The sequence below is a fragment of the Lagopus muta genome, chromosome 13 (genome assembly GCF_023343835.1).
Source record: "Lagopus muta isolate bLagMut1 chromosome 13, bLagMut1 primary, whole genome shotgun sequence".
NCBI lineage: Eukaryota > Metazoa > Chordata > Aves > Galliformes > Phasianidae > Lagopus > Lagopus muta.
This window is the reverse complement of record NC_064445.1, coordinates 3,055,391-3,083,290: the sequence shown is the minus strand read 5'-3', so window position 1 is coordinate 3,083,290 and position 27,900 is coordinate 3,055,391. Positions and strand designations below refer to the sequence as shown.

General features: G+C 44.1%; 1 long non-coding RNA gene across 3 annotated transcripts in view; it reads right to left on the bottom strand.

The window, feature by feature from the left end:
• The window catches only part of LOC125699884 (uncharacterized), a 40,462-nt gene extending 14,102 nt beyond the window's left edge, over positions 1–26,360 (bottom strand). For 2 of the 3 annotated variants that reach the window (XR_007379723.1, XR_007379724.1), the window contains exon 1: positions 26,252–26,360. This is a non-coding gene — a long non-coding RNA (uncharacterized LOC125699884). Of the gene's footprint in view, positions 1–932; positions 1,053–26,251 lie in introns of all 3 variants that reach the window. The other variant, XR_007379725.1, reaches the window with a different exon arrangement.
• Between the last annotated feature and the right edge of the window lie 1,540 nt (positions 26,361–27,900).

Here is a 27,900-nt window from a genome sequence, read left to right as displayed (position 1 = left end):
AACAGATTTGTGACTGCATGATGCAACTCCCCGCAGCCCGAGTTTCCCATACAAACACGTTCATGTTGAGTCTGAGGAATGAACAATGAACAAATTTCATGCCTGATTCCCCTGCTTTGCCTCACTTTTGATCTCTAATATTAGATTGCTATAATTGCTTTTCAGCTCCTTGTGTGCATATTAGCACTGTGCATGTTGTTATAGAAATACGAAATTCAACACATTGTCCTTTAGATTTTGAAATAAATGCGCCCCTTACTTTCCTTCCATCCCCATTCTTTGACCAAAAGAATAAGAGGACAAAAATTTGAAGATATACTTGACAAATATTTGACAAATATTGAAACCTCAGATACGATTTCTGCACTTCCCCAGCACCTTGTCATAGGATCATAGAATGGCCTCAGTTGTAAAGAACCACAATGACCATCCAGTTCCAGCCCCCTGCTATGTGCAGGGTCACCAACCACCAGACCAGGCTGCCCAGAGCCACATTCAGCCTGGCCTTGAATGTCTCCATGGATGGGGCATCCACAGCCTCCTTGGGCAACCTGTTCCATTTCAGTCCTTCAGCTGAAAGAGGAGATTGAAGCCTGACCATTCTTAAATAAAAAATAAGTAAAAAGACACCTTTTGTTATCAAACTACATAGCTGAACGTCTATATATATGCATTTACATTGTTTTTTAAGAACTTAGAAACACATAGAAGAGTTACAAGGAAAAGACACCATTTTCCAAAACAGACTTCACAACAAAACCCACACTTTCTGCCTTGTGCTGCCAAGAGAAATCATTACTTGCAAGGTTTGATGCCCAAGGACAAAGGCTCTGACCTGATTCCTGTTCCCTCGTCCCAGATTGGTACACGATAACCTTTCAGGCAAAGAATAACGAGTGTCTGTGCATGCGCTTGGGCTAATTAATGCTCACCTACAAACCAGGGGGGGATTTTTGTTCCTGCTAAACGAAACCCATGCAGAGGTGGAAGGCGAGCAAAGCTGATGATAGAGAAAGCTGCTGCCCATCAGTGAGAGATGCTTTCTTTCTGCTCTTGAGAAAATAAACACAGGGAATCAATTAGCTCTGAATATAAGTGAAAGTAATGCGACTTCTCAAGCACCTAAATTGTTTTGGTAATGGGAATAGAAATGAATTCATTATGAGTGACAATAACACTAATCAAGACCCACTTCCAGAGGTTTGGAGGAGTGGGAAGGGCCATAATTGCAGCCATGCTCTTCAGCTTCTGCTTTCCTCCAGGATGAAAGCTGAACTGCTTATTCGCAACGTTAAAACCAGCAGAAATGGGGACAGGGGAGCACAGCCTCTAAGTGCAGCCCACACTTTGGCAGTGCCATGTCAGCAGCGATGGGGTGAGGGCCCTGCTGTGAGTGGAGCTGAGCTCAATATGAAGCACAGAGCAGCAGAGAGCTCCCAGCTCCTGCCTGGTGGGTGGAGAAGCCTTTTTTGGAAGATGTTTTTTTCGGAAGCCACTTCCCAGCAGCCTCTACATGCAGGTGCTATGCTTAATTATATCCTCCATCAGCTGGCAGATCTGCCTGGCAGCTAATCCTCCATCTCTGCTGCGGCACTGGGAATCATCTCAGCACAAAGCCCTGCCCTGAAACCAGCACTGCTCACCCACACTGTGGAAACATCATTTCCTCACACACACCTCTGCTGAGTTTACTCGGGGGCTGCTCAGGAATAATTATATAACACACTGGGAGGGGGTAGGAGTTGACTCCCATCTCTTCTCTTCCCACAAGACTACCAGGAGAGAGCATGGAGGAGGAGGGTTAAACTATGTGTCATAAAGTCCTAAAGCTAAAATGTCAAGGACTAAGAGGATCCTGCTCATAGTTGGGTAAAGAACAGCCTTTGCAGGACTTGAAGAGATGTTGGCTCCAAGCAAGCTGCTCCAGTCAGCTTCCCCTGAGATGATCCATTGCTGTGAGCTAATCTGTCACGTTAATTCAATGCAGCAAAACATGAGTAGATTGTACTTCACCCTTGCTAAGTAACAACTGATTACTGGTGACTGTATGGATGGAAGCTTCTGTGTGCAGTCATGCCCTCCTACCCCAGCTCAGCCAGGTGATTTCTTTGCAGATGGCTCCGTGTGCAGCTGTGTCTGTCTCTAGGTGATAAGGGGTGGAATGTTATCAAGGGTTTTGCTGCCTCTGATTGCAGTAGAGCCGCCTGTGGTTTTTTTCAGGCCCCTATGAGGCACAGCCTGACACTGTTTATAGGGTAGGAACTAGAAGGGAAAGGGGTTCACGGCTCTAAGGGTATGGAATATCACTCTGAAGCACCCTCTGCATAGATCTGCAAGGCTATTTTTGAATTATTAATCTCCTTAAACAATCTGAGTCACTGCCTCTTTCTTCCAGAAGCACAACTGTGGCTGCTACCATGAAAGCTTGTTTCCATCTCTACCAAATCCACTCCCAGCTTTAGGGCTGCTCTCCTTGGGTTCTCCCCGTGGCACTGTTTCCTGTTAACACCCACTGCAGAGATCAGATCTCTGTCCATTTTGAAGCCCTCTCAGTTACAGACTTCTCAGCCTTTCTAAAGCAGCAATTACTGACAGACACTAATTAGCAGGCTGCTATCTCTGAGAACAGAGCAACTCCAGGAGAGAGGTAATTTTACAAGGCATAAAGGGCAGGTTTGTTAACAATAATTAAAACACAAGTAAGTACATAACAATAGACCTAAAGGTCTGATTTAACCATATTCTGTCAAGAAAGCAAAGTTAATCCTCAAGGCAATAACTGCCCCATTTCTCCTGAAATCATGAGTCCATCCTGGCACCCAGAGCAGTTCCCATTACACAGAAAAACCCAGTTGCTGAATTCAGGCAGTCAGTATGTGATTTTAAATGCAAAAGGAGAAGCAGAGGTCCCAGTCACCATTCACTGCTTCTGCTCACTGGAGCTGGCATTTTTAAAGCAACTCTTGTGTTCCAATCCGGGACCTGACTTCTTTGCACACAGCAGCTGTACCCATGCAAACTGCTTATTTTTGTTTCTTACAAACTTCTCTTTCCCCATCAGAAGGTCAAACACAGAATTCTCTGCCAAATCCAATGCTTCTTGAGTTAGGAGATTGCTATCTATAATCACAAAATATTTGCAGGGCGTTTTAGCACTGGCAGCCTGAGCCCTCTGGATGTCAGTCAGATTGAAGTCTCTCCCAACAGCTCAGCTTTCCTCCCATCAGCTCATAGGATGATGAGTGAGGAGCCCATCACCCCACTCTTCCATGGGACACAGTGGCCCATAGCAGCAGTCAGCGTTTGGTTTCTGGGCAGTCTCTAAGCACGCACATCCCCAAAGCAGTCACGGTCATTTACTTCTGCACTGTCAGATGATATCTTGCCATTGCTGGCAAGACCTGCTGCTCATCCTTGCTGTTCTCAAGATAAATAGATTATAGTCTAAGAGTTTAATCACAGGCAGAAGTGACATCTTTACCTTCCTATCTGCTGTCTCAGCTTTATACTCTTGTAACATAGAAGACACCTTCAGCTAGAGTTCGGAAATATATTCAGCATTAATTATGGCAGAAAAATTATCAGGGCAAACTATTTCTGCAGCATTATGTTATGAATAAAAGGAACAAGTTGTTTGTAATGGAGGAGGTGAGACATAGGTTGCCCAAAAAGGTGGCTGTGCCCCATCCCTGCAGACACCCAAGGTCAGGCTGGATGGGCTCTGAGCACCGATGGAGCTGTGGGTGTCCCTGCTCAGTGCAGGAGTTGGACCAGATGGCCTTTCAGGGTCCCTTCCACCACCAACAATGCTATGATTCCATGACATCTTCATTGAGATGTTTATGGAAACACTTTCAGTACAAGCAGTGAGATATTCAGCATTTAGTTTCCATTGATAGTATCTAGTAAGTTAAAAATATGCTGGAATTTGAGTAAGAAGGGTCTTCATATTGCCCTTAACACAGCACTGGCTGCTCCCCTACCCTGCCCTGCTACCAGCCCAGCATGGGGAAACCATTACTGAAACATCAGCTGGAGTAACTGCACCTGAGTGGTGCTACTTATGGAGGAAAGCCAATTAGCAGTACTCAGTCTCTCCTTTCATACCACTTAAAGATTTTCTTGCACACATGAGGTTGATGGTGCAGTTGAGCAGACAACGACCTCTATTTCCTACTCTTCCTCTGCACTATGAGCTTATTTAAAGGGCACTTAGTGAAAGTAGTCCAACCTAAATTAAAACGTAATGTGAAAAAATAACATTTGGTGGGCAGTATGGGCACATAGTGCAGTGGTGTTACGCAGCAGACAGTGTGTCCTTTTCTTCCCTTGGGCTTTGGCATTTGCTTGCCCTCACAGTGTCACAGCATTTCCTTGCAGCTCTCTTCCAGCTGTGCCTCCCTCAGTGCCCAGTTCAGAGCAGAAAGAAGTTTGGTCCTTTCTTCCTCACCTCACCTTTCTCAATTTATCAGAATACTACAAGACAACCTGCACTAGGACTGGAGAAAATACAAAATCACAATGTTACCATGCAGGCACAAACCAAAGGGTGATGCAGGTGTCACCGCATGCCTTCGAGGCTTGCTCAGCTTTGCTTTCCTTCTAAATGAAACTTATTTATCACCGCAACATCACGAAGGACTGCCTGAAAGCAAACCAAAGGAGGTGCATCAGCATGGTGGGAGCTGGCAAGTCTCTGGAAAACTGTCACCTCAGTGCATGTCGTGTCCCCAAGAAGGGCCAAAGCTAACATGAAACGCTGACTTAGTGTGAATCCAGCTTTAATAATTAAGTCTGCTAAAAGCGAAGATTAAAAATTCATTCCGAGCTAAATGAAGCTATTAGGAGAACAGTATTTCCCCATTATACATTTATGATATACGTAGTGTGTATATAGCTCTGAAAGTAACGCCTCCTATTTATTTCCATGGAAACTACAGCAGATACAAAGAGCACAATAACACTAGTTGATAGAGGAAATTCTATCTACAGAATTTCCTACAGAACACAGTCATGCATTTTCACCAGTGATGAACAAGAGCTGCATGACACACTCAAACATCTGTACCACCGGGTATTGTCACTACTGCTGAAACTTCCCACCCATTCCATCACTGTGCACACATCCACTGTTTGCTCTCCATAAACTTTCAGCCAGCTTATGAATGTCAGTGGTTACCATTTTTTTTTCTTACGGAGGAATTCAACAACACCCCTTCATTCAACCTCTACTGCCATCTCACCACCACCCACCTCTGACTCCACGGATCAATGTAATAAAATAGGAGGCATCACTTTTGGAATAGCCAACATATAATATACCAAAGTCTCTCTTGAGAACACCAAAGCCCTTTGCTCAGCCCCTGTGAACTTGTGGGAGCTCTTGGCAGCTCACATCTTTGTTGCCTCTCAATTAAGCACTGGGGATCTCCATGCATGGAGCATCCACAACTCCTCTGGGCTGCTTAGATTATGGAATATTTAGCATAGCCTAGGAATTATAGCAAAAATATATATATATTTTTTTTTTTTAAGTCACATCATAAGAAGCCATCAGCCATTCCTCTCAAAGGAATCCAGAAACAGATGTTTGTAGGACTGAGGAGTCAATGCTGGGACATAATAACAACCAAGGAAAGGAGGAACACAGAATTATTCAGGCTTTAATTATTCATACTTCAACAAAGCCAGATGCCAGGTGATATGCTGAATTACTGCTAACAGGGCTTTGCTTGTCACCAAGAGCTGTTGGAGCTGGGGTGGAAGTCCTCCCATGGACACCCATTGCTTGGCTTCCCCTCCACGCAGTGTTGCTCTTGCAAGATGCTTTTCCACCTCCAAACACCACATTACAGCCCCCCCAGCCCATTTTCCACCCCATACAGCTCAGCTCACCAAGTCTGGATACCAATGACTCCTGGCTTTATTTAACATCATGGGTAGCTCTACCAGAAGATGAAAGTAGCTTTAAGTCTAAAAGTACTTAAAAAAGTAGTTTTTGTGGTATCCTTCAGCTAGCGTGTTTGCCAGAACATATAAATTCAGGACAGCCTGCTTCCCTATAAAAGTTTGATGGAGTTGGACTGGGAAGCTGACAAGACATTGAATTCCAAATTCGGGAAATGTTCAGCTCTATGATGTGTTTATAATTAAATTTATTTCCCTTGAATGCAGCTGAGCATCTCCCTGGCTTATTGTGCCAGGCAGCTGCATGTTAAGGATTATGCCTGTGGAATCACAGAGATTGATGACATGATTTAGCACCTATCTGGAATGATTAATTGAATTGAATATAGCTCACTTGATTTGCCTTAATCCTCTGAGGACAGCCTGGCCAAATTCACACCTTTGCTTTACTCCAGAAACCTTATTAAAAGGGAGAGAGAAGGTGCGATTGCTTTATATACTTAATTAGAATCTTTAGATGTTCAATAAATTGCTACTCTTTGGAGGGAAAATCTGAAAAATTTATTTTCTCATCTTGTTGTCCTGCCCGGCTCCCTGCTTTCCCTGCTGCTCTGTAACCCAGCATGGTGGCTGCAGGCTCTGTGCTGGGACCCCCAGTTCAAAAGCTCTCAAAAATCTACACCACCTGCAGGCAAAATTCAAAAGAAATTAGCTGTGTGCTTGTGGGATTGTTGTGCTGCTCTGCATAGCGAATCGCTGCCAAAGATTCACCCTGGTGATGACAGGTAAGACGTGAGCCCTGCCCTGAGCACAGAGGTAAAGCTCTGTTGCCCCTAGGTTTCCCCATAGGTGCAATACATGGAGGTGGAGAAGCTCTGAAGGCATAGAACTGACACGCATCACACTGCCATTCTGCACGTATTTCAAACTAAAAACTGCATGAACAGCTAAGAACTGTAATTTGAAAGAGGACAAAGTTTTTCTCTTAACGCTAAAGGGGCTTCCAATGAATGATGTGAGTTCTTACAGAACTTTTGCAAAGGTCCTTGACATGTTCTAGGAGGATATAGATGCTCCCAGCTGCATCCTGCCTTCACACACCAGGTTCATTTGGCTCCTGCTGACCATAAAAACAGAGTAGTTTGGAGAACCTCAGGGCAGCTGTTGGCACTTAATAGGGCAGAGAATACAAGAGAGTGGCCTTCTATCACATCACCATCATGGAACAGAGAGCAAAGGCAATCATAGAGTCATTAGAGTTAGAAGGGACCCTTAAAGGCCATCTGGTCCCACTCCCTGTACTGAGCAGGGACACCCACAGCCCCATCAGATGCTCAGAGCCCATCCAGCCTGACCTTGGGTGTCTGCAGTCTCATCACCTCTCTGAGCAACCTGTGCCAGTGCTGCACCAACACATCGTATTTTCAGGTCAAACTGTCAAGAAGTACATCTAGCTGTAGCAGCAGGGGCACATTGGTATGCAGAAACACACTCTTCCATTTGGATTTGAGCCAGGAAACAATATCTAGCATCCCTACAGGGATGGGAAATAGGATTTTAAATCTTGCAATCTTCAGCCAAAGTAATTATATGGACAACATCATTCATCCCCCATCCCAGTAGGCAACCATGTGCTTTTCACTTGCAGATACCTGCCTTTTGCTTTGTGATGTCTTTAATGAAAGCAGAACCAAAATGGAGCATCCCATCGCTTACAGTCTGAACCCACCTTTAAATTGCATGATGTTTTATCAATTATATATATCTAATTACTGTAGAATTATAGAGACATCATGGGCACACTTATAACTACCTAGAAAAAAGAAAAAAGATCAACACACCATACAAAAACAATGAATTCTAAAGTCTTACAGGCTCAGCACCTATTAAAACAACAGCATGCTGCTTGGCAGTCGCAGGTCCAATGCCTGAAAGTTTAGTGCTATTATCTCTGCTACATGGCATCTTCATCACTTAAATACCTGTGCAGATAAACTGATGTTCTGCAAGATCATTGTTTGTACAGCACTGACAAATAATTTGGTACGAAATTAAATGTTCCCTTGTTCAAATTCATGCCAACAAAGACACCAGGTTTGTCATAGGTTTGTATGGCCAGCAGTTTCGCCCATTGCTTCTGAAAGGCAGCTAAGTTACCAATTTTGTATTTTTGTCCTCTGCCAACTGATTTGGATACAACAGGTTGAATGTAAAGGTCAGAAAGGTGAGAAAATCCACTGGCTGAAGAAGCTAGAATATTTTTTCAAAGCTGATTTAAGAAAATGGAAACAGCTCAGTGAATCCACACAGAGTAAAGTCTGTTTTTCATAGGAGGTAATATTGAATACAGGTGCTAACAACAGCCTACGATTGGTCTTACCACAAATCACTGATTTCATTAAAAGCTGTTCAATGTTTGGCAACGCTGATGACCAGCAACAACAACAACAAACCTCTGCACCTTTAATTCACAAAAACAGACAGCAGAAAAGAGAGCAAGGACCCAAACAGCATTCAGCCCCCAAACCAAGCCACATTTTTTTGATCAACCCACATGCCTTGCTCAGGAGTCCTGCTGATGTTAACAAGGTTTTTGAGAGACAAAGGAAAGGGGCTTTCCAGTCAGACTAAAGCCACTGCACGTGGACTGGGTTAATTAGTGCTTACTGATGCTTTGCAGCATACAAAACCATACGTTTATGTCAGAATAAATGAGCTATTCCATTCAGAAGGCAACAAGGCTCTGAGAACAGAAGCTGGCTGCTAAGCAGAGTCCTTCATCCTAGTGGCTGAGCAAAAGAAATAGCAGTCAGGCCATGGTCCTGCAGGTCTTTGAGGTTTTTTTTGTTTTCTTTTTTTCTCCTCAAAATAAGCTACTGCATCAGACCAGAAGTGCACGTGGTTCCCTCAGTGGGTGCTCTCTGGGTGTAGGATCAGAAGGACAGCAGGGTGAGAGCACTGGAAAGCAATGTCCAAGGGCACAACACTCAGACAGGTCATAGCCAAGGTTATTTTGTGATCTCAGGGAAGGAGAACTGAGAGTTAACTGCTAACCACTTTGTGCACTTATATTTAACACAGAGCCATGCAAGGCTTGCATGCAACAGCCATTTGTTCTAATACAATCTAAAGATGCTGTTTTAATAGCACTGCTGGCAAGAGCCATGCAGTGCCATCACTGTACATCCATGTCAAATGCAAGTGCCTTGTCGCTTTGCTTCATCACCCACACAAACCTCCATACCAGCCCTGACTGCTGCCCATCTGCTAACCTGCTCCATAGCCCCACAGTTAATCTCCTTTGCATGAATCTCACGCCACACCATAGTGGGCTTATTTTCTATTGCTACATGATGAGGACTAATTGAAGCTTGCTATGCATAGATGAAAGTAGTCCTGATTGTATCTGAACGCAAGAAAATCTGAAGTGGACCCTTCAGAAATGCTTTAGGGAACCGTTTTGCAAGTAATGCTCACAAGATGCAGGGAAGCTTTCATAAATCAGTGCATGTGATGCTGAGTCAGAATCATAGACTTATTCAGGTTGGAAAAGAGCCCTATGATCACCAATCCCACCCCCAACCCACCCCCACCATGCCCATCACAACGTCCCTCAGTGCCACATCCCTACATTCTCGAGCACCTCCAGGGATGGTGACTTCAGCACCTCCATGGGCAGCCTTTTCCAAAATGTTACCACTCTTGCTGAGAAAAGAGAAGAATTTTTTCTGACATCCAACCTAGTCTAGGGGCATCAAAGCGGAGCATTTAGTGTCTCTTCCCTGCCATTAGTTAGCCTCTGGTGTTGGCAGCATCACTAAAATGCTGCAGCACCTCTGGGAAGGTCCCAGGTCCTGAGGAGGTTGAATTCCAACACACAGTGTGATGAAGCATTATGTTACAGCCACAGTTTCCCAAACATCATCCTGGCAGCATTCAATGAATATCCGCTAAGAAATTCCACCTGCCAGCTTCCAGGTCTCAGCAGCTGATAAATGGCACCGTGGATCTGAATTCAAGGTGGGAATTTCCATCTCACCTCCATCATTAGCATCTTACAAGAACTACTTTAAGCTTTGTCCTTTGGGCCAACATGCATTATGCATGGTAAGAATTCCTCCATCCATCTTCCAGAATGCATTATTACTCTTGATAAGGGCTTTCCAAGTCATTTGAAAGGAAGGTGAGCTCACCCGTGAATACAATACACTGCAGCTCCAACTGCTCCTCGCAGAGCCTGAACTGCACCACGATCATTTCTGCTGCGTGCAACGAGCAACAGAAGCAAGGCAAACAAAGGCTACAAATGGATCTCAAAGCACCCCAGCAAGAAGCGGTATCCTACTTCACCTGTATTTTAATAGCAAATTTCCTATTTCACTAATGTGATGCAGAAACACAGCATGAAGTCTGAACTCAGACTCAAGAGGGTTATTTTTACAGCTCGTGGACAGAGGCACAGATGCCTCCCAGCGACACAAAGAAGGCAATCAGCCATGGCCGCAGTTGGTTGCTCCCTTAACGAGCAGCCATCACATCGATATTTCCAAAAAGGCCACTCCAAGTACAGCTCTGTTCTGATTGTCTTCCAATCCCTCCGCATCAAATGCCAGAAATATTTATGCCTGCTGTATTGCATTATACATCTATATTTCTGAAAAGTAATGAGTTATGACATGACACCAGGCATGGTAATTGAACCTGGGGGCCCAGCCCTGCTGAAGCTGTTTTAGAGCTGTCTGACTTCTGGGGGCACAATAACCTCTGGATCGCATCAGGGATGGTGAAAATAAGAAAGACATCCAAACCTATAGACTGGCTTTTCAGCAAGGGAGATGTCTAATTTTATATCCTCTCTGTTTTGCCCTGCAATGTATTGGAAGCAATTATTTTACATAAATAAAGGGTGTCAGTAAGGTTCAGTTTCTCTCTCTATCAGTTGTGCAACATGGGCATGCACAGAGCGAAGTCTTACCCAGCCATGACTGGGGATGTGTCCTGAAGTTGCATTCTGACATTTATGAGTCTCATTAAATGAGCTTCCTTTATTGATTTGTGTGGTTTTTTTTTTCCAAAATTGCAGCATATGAACATTCTTAATTTTTCATTTCTGCTCCTGGCTTTTCATTTAAAGTAATCCTGAGTGCAGTGCCAAGACACGTAGCAGAAATGACCTTCAAGCTTGAGAGAAAATCATTTCAATTTAGAATCTGTCGATAAGCAATAGGCAGAAGCCTTGTACATTTAATAGCATCTATCAAACATTTTCCCTTAAGAACTTGCTGACCTTCTTGGCAGAGGCCATTCAACAACACACCACTTCCAATCGATGCCTTTATCTAAGGGATGGGATGGCTACTGAGTCATTGCTGCACTCAGAAATTAGGTCAGCTATCAACAGCGACAGATTACAGAGCTCTAATTATGCATTCTGTCTGCTTGATGAGAGGAACACATCTCAGTGGCCTTTCAGTGCCGTACAGTCAGGGCATCCTCATTTCAGCCTGCTCCTGCCTTACAAAACTCATTTTAGGAGCACAACAGTTTAAGAAAGAGACTCCTTAACAACTTGCAAACCCACCCAATGCTGGGTACATCCTGGTTTTGCCAACAGCAAACTGGATAGCAGCCAATGACATCTTTTGCAGTGAATATTCAGAGGAGCATCTCATGCTCTACAGCTGTGAAAGTCAGATCTGATCAGGAGCAAAACTTGCCCCAGTGAATTCCACAAGCGCAGCTGATAGCAAAATCCATTTCCAAAGCACACATCACGGGAGGGGAGGAGGAAGCTTTGAGCCTCTTTGGTAGTACAGCTTGTTGATTGCGCAGTAGAAGAATTACAGACTGAGATTTTTGGAACAGAGCTGATAAATTATGAAAAGTGTTTTCAGCTGATCCGAAGCACTAAGAACGCATCTCCTGCATGTATTACCATTTCAGCAGAATGAAACTATCACATTTCCAGGATCAGCTGAGTGACAACGAGCTTCACAGAAGGTAAAGAGTAGCGAGAACACTCCTTTCTTTCATTTCATAGCATGCATTCTTTGCCAGAAGCACTTCTACATTTTCACCAGCAGTCAGCCTGGAAAATTGTGCATGCTAAGGATGCACAGCTCTCAGCCATCCCCATGCAGAGGTAACATGTAGACATCCACACACCCTGAGCAGATGGTGCACCAAAGAATTTCTGAATGCTGAGGGGCTGTGCAGAGCAAAAAGGAATTTTTATGAGCCCACCATGAAGTAGCTGCGAGCACAATTAATTGCTGACTATCAGAATAAATTGAACAAGCTCTGTTGTGATTTGGCATGGGTAGAGGAAAGGCTTCGGGGCAGAGAGGGAACCAACGGATCAGCATCACAAGGACGGAGTCACATGAGATGGGGGCTCTGGAGCTCAGGCCCTCACTGCTGTCCACTCTTAGACAGCAGTCTTAGGGCTTAGAGATGGATGGATCTGCCCCTGTGGGGACTCTGAGGTGAGCCACAGTGATACCTTCTCTTCTGGCTTGCAAGTCTGCATGGTGAATCAGTGAAGGCTGCATTTTATCCAGAATTACTCTGGGAAAGGACATTTATTGATAAAAAATACCATTATTTCCTAATTGGAATTTACTTCTGCATATTCATAAGCCATAAGAATGTTGAAAGTAGGAAATCTACAGCCTTAATTCCTTCCACGAAGTATCCCTTATGAATAAGAAGGATTTATGAGAACAGAAATGTACTGAAGTAATGTATCAAACCAGGAAAAAAGAAAGAAAAGAAAAAGAAAAAAAAATCAATCCACTTTTCATTACAAAAAAATAATAATAAAAAACCCAAAACTTTCAGGAAAATCATTACGCAGAGCTTGATTTCTTCCAGACTTGGAGATGAAGGCTCACAACAAAATGCATTTGCTTTCTTCCTTGCTGGCCATTTTTTATGACTCTTGGCAGCGCTGCTAAGTGGAATTGGATAAGTTAAAACTGATGGTTGAAAAGATTGCAAGGAACACGCTGCAAACATGGAAATGCACAAAGAAAAGTCAGGGTTTTGTACAATTCCAGTTTTAGAGCTAAGGTACTTAAATCCTGGAGTATATACTGTTCATCTGTAAGAAATTATATCCTATTTTCTGAGATCACACCATTGCTTCTATGTCATTCAGTGATTTCAAAGGATTTGGGTGGTTTTTTTTGTAGCTTTCTTTTTAAAGCTGAAAGCAAATGCATACCCTTATATAAAATGTAAATAAGATTTCACTTGCAGCCAATTCACTCTGCAGTACTTCATACTTGAGCACACAGAGCACTGAGAGCTCAGGCAGTGCTAACTGTAGAACAGTTACAGATAGAGTCAGTCCATTGCTCACTTCCAGGCTTAGCATAGGAGCAACAAAACCAAGGTTCCTTCCCATTTTGTCCCTTTACTTATTAACAATCATTTTACTACTGAAAAAAAGGCAGCTTTTATTATTAAAACCTCATATTGATAAGCAACAAAATCAAACTCAATCATCGTCTTGCTCTATCCAGTTCAGACCCCCAAATCTATGCAGATATTCCCTGCACAACTTCCAGATTTTAACTAATTTTATTGTTAATCAAGAACACATCTGCATTGTGATTGCATTCAGTTCTCTCTTTCTTCTAAGGACAGCTCAGAAAGGATCCAGAACAAAAGGTTCACATCTCTCTCGGCCGCTCTTTATGCCCATCTAATTAATCTCAGGATGATTAAAATTCAATACAATAAGAAAGCGGTCAATGCCATAATTAGATAAACGAGCTTCTGCACGAATACTGAAACAATCAAATCAAACAAGCCTCAAATATTTCTCATAAGTGAGGGAACAAATACACTTCAATAGCTGTTTTAAATCCCCGGTGTTCTCAGATGGCCCTGTCTCATCTTCCAGAGAACAACAGTGGTGTCTCCTACTGCATGTAATGTATTTTCTATACCCTTTGAAACTCAGAATATATTTAATACCTTTCTGCATCAAACCCTTTTTGAAATTCTAAGCCACGAGAAATGGCTATTCCCAGACTTGTTGGCATCAAAGGAGCCGAACAAACATTTCCTGTCTGCAAACCCAACCAGGAAATCTTTCCAGTAGCAAAGCAATTCACTACATAACCGTGGCAAGTTCCATATCTTTCAGCACATTTACATTTTGTATTCATGAGTTACATGGACGTTCTTTGAAACAGAACATTATTCCTGTCTCAATAATCACCTTGTGTTTAGAGGCTGTCAGGAGACATTATTGAAGTCCTCATGAAACGCAGTCATGAGAGAGTAAAGGGGTGGTTGGCTTTGTTAGTTACATTGGATATTCCTGGGCAGCTCTGCTCCTCAGCAGGACAGTCTCCTACAGATCTTCCAGTGGTTTAATTTTGCTTAGAAAGCCAAGCAAAAACTCAGCCTTGTGCTGAGACAGGCTGAGGTTCCTGCACAGAACACAATGGTGACACTGAGAGGTGCTGTGATTAATGCATTGTGAGCTCATGCGCTGCAATCACATGAAGTCCTTGCAGGACATCAGCTGTGTTAATTTATTAGTAGATGAGAAAAATCTGTATGTCTTCACTCCTTCCCGTGCTTTACCTCAGCTCCTTTACTGCCTCGGCATTTCTCCACCAATGAAGGCATTTTCCTCACAGAGCTTTACTAACAAACCTTCCCAACAGAAATGCTTTTTGTTCAGGCATCAAACAATAGAATCAGACCTCTAGAATACATTTTCAAACATTTCCAGAATGAAACAAACCACTTACTAGAAAAACCACTTCCTGGTGACCGTAAATTGGTTTCATCATAGAACTGTTTGAGTTGGAAGGGACCCTGAAAGGCCATCTGGTCCAACTCCCTGCACTGAGCAGGGACACCCACAGCTCCATCAGTGCTCAGAACCCATTCAGCCTGACCTTGGGTGTCTGCAGGGATGGGGAACCACCAGCTCTCTGGGCACCCTGTGCCACTGTCTCACCACCCTTACTGTAAAACAACAACAACAACAAAGAAACATCTGCCTTATATCCAATCTAAATCTCCCCTTTTTCAGTTTGAAACCATTTCCCCTTGTCCTATCACATCAGTCCCTGCTAAAAATCCCATCCCCTTCCTTCTTACAGCCCCTTCAGATACTGCAAGGTAGGACACTGGGCAGTGTTCTCTCTGGAAGGTCAGCCCAGCTACCTGCCTGCTCTGCTCCCATGCAGATCATTAATATTTTTTGCCAGCTTCTTCAGCACAGATGAGATTCAGATCCCACATTTGTGTAGGGAGCTACTTTTATGAGCCCATTCATCAAAAGCCTAGGAGAATTTGTCAGCACAACAACAGAACAAATAAAAATGCTCAAAGAGTCCCCTTTTGCAATCCCCATCAGACAGCAGAGAATTCCCTGCAGAAATCTAAAGAGTGTGTTATATAATTCAAATTAAACCTAAGTATAAATTGAAATTTTTAACTGAAAATCCACTATAAAGCGGCAATCTGAGTGAAGGGCAGGAGGGTGTTTAAGGATGGAGCACACAACCTTGTCTCACTATGAGGGTTTTTCTGTTGCTTGAAAACCACAGCACAGAGGCGCCCCAGTGCTGCAACACACTGCTACCCTGCAGTAACTGCTCACACCTTGCAACACAGCACACAGCTGCCTCTGGTTTGCAGAGCTTCTAGAAAAGTCAATCATCTGTCCACTTGCATTGTCCACACCTTAATCATTTGCTGTTATTGAGGTATAATCTGCAGCCTATTGACCCCATGTTTAAAAGTTTCTCCTTGTTTCCTCCCGTTATTCGTAATTTCATGCAAATATTATTAACAAACATCATTCAACCTGTCTCAGCTTTGGGAAAAGCAGAGTCTTTCCCTATACTCATGCCATCAGTGAATGAGGCTGTTTCCACAAAGCCAGGGAGAGCTGGAGTTTTTCTCCTTCTGGCTACACTCACCATGGGTGCTATCAGCCCTAATTCCTCACCAAGAATTCAGTGTCAGGAAAGAGCAGGCTTGTTATTCTCTTTCCCTCCTTCCTTGGGCTGCACGTCCCATCACCAAGGGCATATTCTTAGCAAAACATACCTCTCTTTATTCACCCAATGTCAGAGCTTTCCAGCCCCCAAATGGCAGAGAATCCCACAGCTTAATCCTGACCCAGTGAGAAAACAGCCAAAAAAACCTCACTGTGCTTCCAGACCAAGCACCCCCATTGCTCTAGCAAGTAAATAAATCCCACGCAATAAACCATTAATGCCTCACATTTTGTGCTTTTCAGCATTCTCACATTAATTGCCAAATTATATTAACATTTAAAAGAGAAGGGGAACAAGAATGTCACCTTGGTTGCCAGGGAACCTTGAGAAGCAGAGCTCCTTTCAGCCTGCCTGCTAGCTGAGGTGTGGGGCTGCTGCCCCACAGGGAGACTGCTATTTCACAGCACTCTGCAAGACTGCAAATTTAAGAAATCATGGGAGAATGTCAACACTGCAAATCCCTGGTGCCTCCAGGCACCATAGATATCTTGCTTCTCCATGGAAAGAGTTGCATAGCATTCAGAACAGCTTTGCTAGATGAGCGCATCATTTGCCAGTGACCCTAGATAGGATGTGGGGCTTCCCAAAAAGGAGCTGGGACTGTCTCTGAAAGAACAAACACGTTACAAATCCCACAGTGTCTGAATTTTCTTGTTCTCATGTTTTTTTTTCTGTCTCAAAATAGGATTTTCTAGTGGCTTAAGCTCCCAGCAACAGCCAAGGGAGTTGAATCAGATCATAGATATGTGTATATAAATGGTTCTGCAGAACTGTGTAGAAAGTCAAAATGACACGACCGTGGTGAAATCATAACATATCGGTTTAATGCAACTCCAGCCATTTGCTGTGGCAGCAGGGGCTAACTTCAAAACGAAATACATATTCAGTATCACTGGAAGTGATTATAAATCCCCTGTGCTTGCAAGAACAACAGCATAGCCCCCAGATGCCTCCTCATTTCCCCAGGCAGTTCCAGTGCTGCAGATCGGGAACAGCACAACTGGAGAAGTGCAAATACAAGGTCAGTGCCAGTGAGACAGAGCTGCAGAAGGTCTGGGCCAGCTCTGCTCTTACAGCCCCTTTGCACCCCTGCATTCCCACCCCTGCTCCAAACCCACAGTGAGACAGTGCTGTCTGAGTCAGTGTGCCAAGATCCATGCCCCAATTATCCAGCATCCTTAGCATGGTAAATAAGACCCCCCAGAATGACATATTTTCCCTATTCTGTTTTTTTTTCTCCCCCTCCCCCTCCCCATTGAGGCACTCTGGCTATCTTTGCCTGGCAATCACATCTCGTTTGTTTAATAATGACAGGGAATATTTGTGGGTGGTAACAACTTACAGTGCTTTGATGTATGTTAGGGAACAGAAGGAAAGGTACCCGCAGCAGGGGATGGCAATGATCAGAAGAAACAGAGTTTCAGGGGATTAACATATTCCATCACATTTTCTCCCAGTTTCCAGCACCGTGTGGATTACAGCCCAAGTGCTCACTGATAAATCACCACCAGGGCACTGGAGAGTGCAGCAATACTCACATGGCTGCACTAGCAAAACCTGGTCAGCTTCTGAGCTGTCACTAACACTGCATTCATCTCTGATGGATGATGCTCTGGCAAAGCTTCTTCCTCATTGTCATGGCCTGAAGAAGAGAGCTTGGCTCACTGACGAGCTTGCAATTAAGATGGTTGGACAAAGAAACTGCAGCTGCTTGGAGTTTTAGAGGAGAATGTCTCAAAGAGCAGGAGCAAAAAAACTGCCTTTCATCACTGCAATTTCCAGAAGCTTGCTAGACATCTCCAATTGAAAGGAAGGCTACAATTGTCAGTGAAACCATACACAGAAAAGCCCACATCCTTGCAAAACTCTCTTTGTGCACAGGGCTGTGTGTGTGAGCTCGCACACCCCAAGAGCCCACAGTGCTCCTGCACACCCAGCACATCCTCCTTGGCACTGCATTTTGGGACTGGGACCATTTGTCATTCCCAATGTTTTCTAAGGCACATTTAACAACATGTCTGGATGCACTGTTCCTCATGCAACTATCTCCCTAATTTGTATGGTCATAGAATAAATTGGGTGGGAACATGCCTTGTGGTCCTTCTCCACGCATCTTCAAGATGCCCCTTGGTCCTTCCTCCTTATAACCCATTTCTTTGAGTTGTTAGAGAATCATGGAATCATTAAGGCTGGAAAAGACCACAAATATCACTAAATCCAACCCCAACCCACCCCACACCATGCCCATAGCCACGTCCCACAGTGCCACATCTCCACAGTTCTTGAACACCTCCAGGGATGGTGACCCCACCACACCCTGGGCAGCTGTGTCACTGCAGCACCTCTCTGTCTGTGAACACTTTCCTAATATCCAATCTGAACCTCTGCTGACACAGCTTGAGGCCATCACCTCTCATTCTATCACTGTTACCTGGGAGCAAAGGCCGACCCCCATCTCGCAACAACCTCCTGTCAGGAAGTTGCAATTTGTCCATCCTTCATCTGTCTCCAGGCTGAGCAATTCCTTCAGCCCTCACCACACTCTACACTTAATATAAAAACACCAAACAAAGAAAAGCAAATAAACAGCAAAACACACAAACCAACCATGCAGGAAATTCAGAATAAAAACGCCTGCTAACTCTTATCTCCAACTTATACCATTAAAGTTTCAACTTCTTACATATATTCCATACTCTCAGTCTTTCTCTGAATTTATATGCTTGCTTATAACTAGGGGGAAAAACAAAACAAACCTTTAAGGTTTTTTAAAGGATTTTGCCAAGGCAAAATGTTAACACTGTTATTCCGGCTCAGACTTCCAGCGCTTTCAGAAATTGCAAATTTCCTCATGCTAATCCTATTCATTCATATTAATGCATGGGAGATCAGTGTTCATCTGATCAAAATGCATGCTCAGTGTTGTGGGCTTATTTATTTTAAATAAGGTTTATCATCAGAATGCAACATTAAGAGAACGTTAATGCTGCGAAGGCAGCAAAGCTTGCTGAATTGCTTTGTGGATACTTAAACCAGACTTAGGACAACTTTATCCAGAATACATCAGGAGTTAATCAAGTGGTTTGTGGGAATTACAGAGAGGGGAATTAGGAGACATACAGGACACAGTGTCTGTGCCCATTAAAATGATAATCTTTGAGTGATTTGGTAAAGGAACATTAATCCAGAAAGGGAGAAAATTGTATCAGAAGTACCCCAGAGTGTCACAAGATATCTGAGGATGCAGCCTAAAGTCTCTTCATGTCATTTTGTTTTACATAGGGGAACAAAGCCAGTTGGCTCACAATACTCTTCAAAACCTGTCACAAATGACAAGGTACAAAAATTCATTTAAAGATCCACCTGAAGTCGTTTCTGCAAAGATTAAAAAAATGTATTTTTGGAAAAATGACACTGATACATTAGCTCAGAGAAAGCACAAGAGATAAGGGCAAAGGCTGCAGCTTTGTGCATTCCAGATGCATGTTGTTCTTATTCTTACACATTGCATGGGTGCTTGAGACCCAGCGTCAAGAAGCTAAGAGAGATGGACATGGTTTGATTGGTACTACCTCTCCCTCTTCCCTATAAAAGGAATTTAAGGCTTGCAAAGTTGATTACATTCTGTCAAATGTGTTTTACATTTTGATTTTGGTATGTCAGTTATTTTCTTTTCCACTGCCAGTGAAAAGACATCCATCCCATACAGGAACCCAAATCTAGCTGCTTATAGAATGAGTTGGAAACAAGAAGGGGCAGCCAAGGATGAAACTTCTCAGACAGTTTTATGGGAATTGCACAGTCCATCTTCAGAGCATCTTTTTATGCCCTTCACCTGACCTGATTTTATTGTAATTTCCATGACTATCCTAGAAAATATTGAATTCTTCAGTATATTTCAATTTCTCTCATTGCTAAAGCTGAAGAATCTCTGGAAGCTCTGAGAACCTCAACCACTATCAGAATGAAGATCCACACTCATTATTCCAGCTTGTTGCTGCAATGTTCTCAAGTAATGAAGCACAGCACATAATCTGGCTGGTCATTTAGCTCCAGAGGACAGAAAGATAGAATTAAATAATAGCAGAACTTGCACTCCTATAAAAAGATATTTTTGAGCCATTCCAAAGAATGGATTTTTCTCCACAGTTTAATTTGCTATCCCTGAGGAAACTATACATCCGAATCTGAACAACCACAAGAACAAAAGCCATTGAATTTGATGAGTCAAAGTTAAAGGTTTTTCTTATCCCTATTATTCTTTAACTCCCTACAGGATTGGTAGCACTTTGCATTCCACCTAAAGGTCATTTCAACCAGCCTGCATAGCAGCCCCAGCAAGGCTCCCTCTCCTTGCTCCAGTGCTGAGGGACAGGGTCCCTACTTAAATCAAGCTCATGCTTCATTAAAACTTCTTAGAGCAGTCCTGCACAGCAGGGCACTGCCCAAAGCCAAGAAGGTTTCAATGAGCTGGAAACCAAGAGCTCCCCAGAGCGCCTGGAGCAGCCCAGAGCAGGCAGATGTTGGGCAGTCAATGGAAAGTCCCCCACTGTTCTCACCGGGCTTGAGTCAGGGCTTCAATTATTTCAGTTCATGGGAGGAACCCTCTGTGGGCAGTGTAGAAAATGGAGTTGCCCATAAGGGCAGTCCTAAGGGAAGGGCCAGTTCACAAAGTCTCCATTATATGAATAAACTGATGCTCTTCAATGTTTTATTTTGGGTTTGTGGTGTTTTGGTTTTTTTTGTTCGCTTGTTCCTTTTTCATTTATTTATTTATTTTTTTAACTGGGAATGCTCAAAAGCAAATGCTATAAGGAAAGAGCTGTGACAACACATGTGGTTGCTGTTCTTCCATTTTCCAGCTCTAAGAAGAGCGATGAGATCATCTGCATGCAACCTAAACCATAATGCACACCATCTCATCATCCTAACATGGAGGAGATGTTTGAGCACAACAACCTCTGCAAGAAAATTGATGAACCATTTCACAGCACTCACCACCACGAGGACAGAACAAATACCAGCACTGAAGCATTTTCATAAATGCAGCCTTTGGGAAGCTGCTGGAGATGGGACTGAAATAGCAGCTCATTAGGAGCCTCATTACAGCCAACCCATGGACATTTTTATGACCTAGTTAACACTGATGGCCAACATTAGCAAACCCAGCCCATGGCAGAGCACCTGGGTTAGGGCTCATCCACACACACTGCCAAGGACTCGCAATAGAAACCAGCTGCTAGGTTTGCTCCCACAAGGAGCTTGGCTGAGGCAGCAGCACTGAAGCCACCAGCCCTGGAGAGCTCATTTAGTGCATTTCTTTTTTCCTTTTTGCCCCAATTTTTACACTGTTCTGTCCTCTCTCTTCCCCCTCTCGCATACACAGCCTTAAAGGAAATGAAGCCTTGGTTGGCTGCTAATTAACAGCTGGGAAGGGGTAGAAGCACTGCAGGTCTGGCAAACAACACCGACACAGCACAGAGCATCCTACAGAGCACTGCATTCCTATAGGGGACACAACACTGCTCTGGGGCACTCCCTGACCTTCTAAGGGCAGCCCTGACTGCACCCATGAAGCAGCTCTGCATTTCACCTCCCAGCACGAAGGGCCTTCTGGCAGCTGAAACTCCACAATGGCTGTGATTAAGAATCATCTTGTAAAGGTTTTACAAATTAGCTGCAGCTTTAAGTATTAGCATTTGGCAACAGTGCTCAGAAGACAGTGCAACTTCAAAGCTTCAGCCAGGGCTGCAAAGACCTGGGGTTGTGTTTGGTTGTTGGTTTTTAACAGTTCCCATCAGATAGCAAGACACTGGGACTGAACTGGCTGCAAGCAGAGGGTCAAATAGCAATTTCCTCCCTCCTGTTATCAGGCTTTGGGCTTTCCTTTTTGCAGAATTCATGGATCAGTTCAGTAAAACACAGTTCTGAGCCAAAGGAAGAAACTGATTCTCTTGGGAGTTCTTTTTGTTTGGGTTGTTTCAAATCCAAGCAGCTGAAAGTTGCATACATGAGAGCTACATGGTTTAAAAGGAAGACAACAAATCTACTGTCATTTGAAGTTAACCACAAAGTCAGCAAGTGCTCTCACTTCTCATGGGAGCAGAGGGGCTTTGGAGAGTTGATTCTTTTTCTTTGTAATTTGTTTTGCATGATTGAATCAATCCAAATGGCCTTTGCTGGACAGAAGCACAAAGAATCTCTTCTCATTATAGGGCATTTACCTCTGTAGTAACACAAGGGACTACAGTTAGGAGAGATTACATTGCACCCAACAAACTTCTGGTGGTGATTCCACAGTGAAAAGAAGAAGTCAGGACCCACAGACCAAACCAGAACAAAAACCCCGTGATTAAATGTCAAGGTGCATGATGAGAGCAATATGTGTATTCACATACACGTGCATAGAAGCTCCCTGCTTTCAGAAGTTCTCTGGCTGCAGAAACATTCAGGCAACTCAGCACTCAGAGCAAGTTGTTCAAAAAGCATCTATACGTTCAGTAGCAGCATATCATAGGAGTAGATGCAACTTGGCTTCACCCGTAATGATCTCAGGAATCAAAGAAATCATGATGGACTAGTTAATTACAGCTTTCCTATTCAACAATGATGCTACTCTGCTTTAATTTTAATATCAGAAAGAGGTGGTAGAGAATAAAAGAAAAACCAGGTAAGAAATGTGTGATTTTGTTAAATTTAATCGGTGGCTTTGCCAACCCTGGCTGACATTCTTAGAAAGGAGGACATTACATGCAAATGATCCCAGCAATTACTGCCTTTCAGCAGTCAGCACCCAGTTGGTTCCACAGGGCCATTGCCTGTCTTTCTACATGCTGTGGAGCAAGTGTTGTGTTCCATCCCCTCCTCCAAGCAGCCAAGTGATTGCTGTCCCCAGTCTGCTCCCTTCAGCAGTGATTTGCTCTGATCTGTGCAAGGGCACTCCGTATCTGCTGCTACACCACTAAATGAGCAGAAATTGGGCAGACATAGGAGATAAAGATATTGCCCTAATGAATTACATTTCTCTTTACCCTACTGTCCGTTACAGAGGAATCTGAATTGAAAGCTCATTTCCTCCTCCCCCAAACACCAGCTTGTGTGTGCTGATACCTATGAGAGCAGCAGAGCAGTGAGATGCCTGAACTCACAGCACTGGGGAGCATGGCTCAGCTCCTTTCTGCCTTCATCTCTCCTCGCTTTAGCTTTCCACCAAGCCAACTCAGCACTGCATTCAGCTGTGCCCACGCTGTGTCTGTCAGCGCAATTCAGGGCACTGTTATCTTGGGGTATAGGAGCTGCTGCCCTCAACCCTTGGAAAAATCACTTTAGCATTTCATGCCAACGTTTTGTTTGCCTTTGCTCCACATGGCTTCCACCTTTTGGGACTTTTTTCCCCCCCAGTGAGCTGAAAGCAGAAGGGAACAGCCCTGAATTTCATATTTTGTTGCATTAGAAGGACGATGCAGCTCTGCATCAAGCAATAGGGTGACCTTGTCACAGCCAATCCCAGACGGGCACAGCCTTAGCACTGCTGCAGTCCCTGATACACGAGGTAACCTCAGCAGCTCCTGCACCCTGGCACCCACACCTTTGTTTGCTGTTACAGCAGATTGCAGGGGCTCTGAGAACTCAAAAGCATTTGGTTGTGGTATGAGGAGTTCTGCCCTCCCTAGGGGGATGCTCATTTTTGGGTGCAAGCCTCACTTTCTTTTGGGCCATTCTGGACTGAGTCAGCCTTTCCTCCTACTCTCAAAAAGAAAAGCGTCTCACTCTTTTGGTTGCAGCATGGGACAAAAAAATAGCTTTGGAGAGCCTGGCTGTGCCCACCAAATAGAGCCCCACCACCTGCCAGCCCCTGCCATCTCAGCACAGAGTCTGTCACACCGCTCTGCTCCCACTTCCCTATGCTACAAGGAGACAGATGGTGCAGAGGAATTTTAAACCAGCTCCTGGGCAGCCTCTCTCAAGGAGGGTTTGCAATGATAGAGGAGCAGACTGACAGAAAGGCATCACAAAGCAAGATTTTGATAAATTTTGCAGAATACCCAGCGACCTTTAATACCCAGGAACTGATGAGCAGATTGGCAGGGGATGTATAGAGCATGCTCCATGTGCCATCTATGTAACAGTAATTTTGAACAACTGCAAAGCTGTCCACCTACCTGTTTAAAACTTCATCTATTTTCCCCATGAATCACAAGGTGATGAACTTACCTGCCAGATCAGGACAGTGATCCAGCAGTGGGCTGAGCCCTGCATAAAGCCCCACTGCCATATCAAAGCTCTCTGAACTCCCATGTCCGCTAGTGGATCGTAATGCAGGACTGGGATTTTTGTGTTGTCTGCCATGAATTTGACTTATTTCCTTTAAAAATACTACAGCTGTGAATCTAAGAAAGATTAGCCTGTGTTTACAGAGGAGATGAAATAACTGAATGGATATCTCTGTCATACCCAGAGCTCTCAGTGTGGGAAGCACCTACAGAGTCTGCAACCCAGAGCCAGAGAAAACATCCTCTATATTACTCTTACCATGGAAGCATTTAAATGGCCTGATAGATCACCATCTGGATGGAACTAAAAGCACTCCATGCCTTTGGGGATGAAGATGCATGGACTTAACCATACCAAATATTAAGTTATCCATAGCCATTACAAGACTTAAAATAACTGGGGATCCCTGCTGAAACCATAATGAAGAAGCATCTAGCTGCAAAGCACGCAAAGCAAGACCCCTCAGAAGATGAGCAGAGGAAACTTGCAGTATTCTACTGCACCATGAGTAGGGACACTCATTGCCAACACCTCCCCAGATCCAGTGAAGGAGCTGGACTCATTTCTCCCAGTTGAGTCCATCTTTCTCTTGAAAATGCATGAAGAGCCTTCCTGACAAATCATCCTCCTCCCTGTAAAATTGCTTAATCAAGATTTCCCCATGCAGCTGGCTTATTTGCATCCCTCCTATTGCATTAATATATGCAAACGGATGGCGCTGCTGATGCAAGCAAAGGAATAAAAGGTCACTGAAGCAAGTTTAATTAAAAAGAAAGTCTGAACTTGAGCAAGAGTTAGCTAAACTGAGAGATATTGATTAGCAGAACTAGTTTTAATTATTACAAGACAACCACAAGTTTACTTTGATATTGAACAGAGACAGTCCTTCAGATCACACTATCTCATCTCTCTGACATTTCCAACCACTTGGGAGATTGGTTAAGCTAAAAACACTAGATAAATAGCTGTGAGCAAGCAGAGGTCTGCAGCCTGACACAGGCAGAGCCCCTTCTGTGCTGAGAGATCAAAGCAGATGCTGCTATACAGTATCTTTCTGTGGGCCAGCAAGGCCATAAGCCATCTGTGTAACACCATGCAGACCCCTCAAAGAAGTTGACGGTCTGGGCAGGAAAATCTAATCTATATTTTTTTCTTTGAACCTTAGTATCCATAGGACAAACAGAGGCATAGATAGTGAGCCATCCCATCCTTGCACAGTGAAGGGCAGCGCGGCACCTCTGGGATGGTGACCTATCCAAGAGCAGGTTGCTTCTCCCATCACCTGCACAGTGCATCCATGAACCCCAGCAAACATTTTGGGGTGATGCTTTTAAATGCACCATTCCCCAGGGTAAAGAGTCACATCCATCAAAGCTCACATTTTCTCTGTTTAACCCTCTTCTTCCTCAGAGTACCTTTTTTTCTGTAGCAAATGAGAAAGATTGACTGCATGTTAGCTCCATCACATGTGTGACATGACAGGGAAGCAGTTGCTAAGCGACTACCTTGGGGGTGAGGGACACATTATAGAAATGTTTTCAATCATCCATGAGGACGCACACACTGAGGTCTGATTCTGATGCAGTAAGAGAGGCAAAGAAATGAGCCCAACCTCTGCACCGTAGGTGAGGTTTAATCGAAAAGAAGCTGCTCCCAATAAGTTGCTTCAATATCCTGAACAATCTGATTATCAACGAGACCGAGCAGAAACACAGAGCACCTGGAAAATAGGTGAGACTTTTAATCGTGTCCAACTCCTGGGTAAGAGCAAAAAATGAGGGCAAAAGTCTGCCTGAGCAAAACAGGGGAGATAACATCAGATGTGAAAAGCTAATTGAAATTATCCCAGTGTAACTAGAATAATTAAGCTGACATTCAGTTCTGATAGGAGCTAATTCTCCTTTGAAGGAACCTGCCCTGCAGCACCAGCCAGGCAGCATCCCTGCCACCCAACACTCTTCACCCAGCATCTGCACTACTATGAGAACAGACACCACTATTATGAAAGAGGCACCAGGTCTCTGTTTTTCACTTACCTTTGTATCCTCCAGTTCCCTCCTACTTGCCTCAGCTCCTACCCAGCAGCATCAAGCATCCTTTTTCTCTATGCCTCATACTCACTTCTATTGAATCCTTCCAGCTCTTCCCTGAGTCCATTGGCTACAGCTTGTATTTTCCAGCTGATCTCTCTGAGCTGGAGGGCCAAACCCAGCTGGAGCTCATCTCCACAAGCCCTGTGCCCTGCAGTCAGCTTTGACCACGGCCTCTGGAAGTGCCTGAAGTCAATCACCCGCAGGCTGCAGTGATTAGCAGAGATTGTACTTAGATCAGCAGCAGCCTTGTGGAGCTCAGGAGCTTTGATTTTGCTCGACAGGAGAAAGAGAGGTGAAAAATATTCCAGGCATAATCTCAGCCAGTCAGGTACATTTTAAAGAGATAAAAAGAGACAAAGATTTTTTTTGTTAGGAGTGGAAGTGATTTACTTATTTTTCACAGGAGTGAATGAAGCACCCAGGGACGAGGTAAACAGCATGCTGAAGGCACCTGACCTAACATTCACAGCAGGAATAGGAAGAAATTCAGCTAGTACTTTAAGCTGGTGCAGAGCACAGGGCGAAACTCCACCCAACTGAGGAGCTTTTGCAATGAGAACTCACAATTTAAAGGTTACTGCCACAGAGAGGAGAGGCTGGGTCTCTAGAATCATGAAGGCTGAAAAGATCTCTAAGATCCACAAGTCCAATTCCAACCCACCATGCCCATAGCCACGTCCCTCAGCGCCACATCCCCATGCATCTGGAGCACTTCTAGGGATGGTGACCCCACCACTCCCTGGACAGCCTGTGCTGGTGCCTCACCTCTTTCAGAGTAGAAAACGTTCCTAATATCCAACCCATTCAATTACATCTCCTAACAAAGCGCATTCCAGATTATGGGTGAAAGCAGAGAGGAAGAGAGGGTACACCTGGTGTCCATAGCACAAGCTGGGGGAGCTGCTCTTGGTGTGGTGGTGAGCAAGAAGTCACAGTCTCCCCACGGTGCCCTATCATTCACCAGGCAGCTCCTATGAGACTTCCTGAACGCCGCTGCACTCTTTTCAAGCTGCAGTCATTAAAATGCAGGCTGAGTTCTTGCTGGCTTCCCTTGGCTAAGTCAAGAGAGCTAAAATCCACTCGTAAGTACTCTTAAAGTTCAGTCGCTGCTGTTTGTACAGAGCTGTGCCGCAGAGCCGAGAACAAAGCATCTCAGTGTCAAGAAATCAAGGAGCCTGTCCAAAATCCCCCCACAGTGGCAATCAGTTTAATCTCTATCTGAAAAGTGTATAAAAATGTGAACAGGGTTTGTTGTTTTTTTTTTTTCCCAGCCCTTCAAATCAACACATTTAAAAATAATACGTACAGCTTTTTTTCTTTCTTGTGTGTGACTTCAGCTTTTTTGAGTTATCTCCATAACTACGGGCAGAGCTGAGCTGTCTGCAGGATGAGCTTCCCCACATGCTGCACCTAGGTTGCCCTGTCCTGGGAAAAGCTGATGGTTTGTTTGCTGAAATGCAGACAGTTATGACATCCCAATATAAATACCTATGGTATGGGAACATTGCTATTACACACGGTTGTTGCCACAGAAAGATTTTCAGTCTTATTGTCAGATGGATGCAGCAGAACAGATAACTGCTGGAATTAAC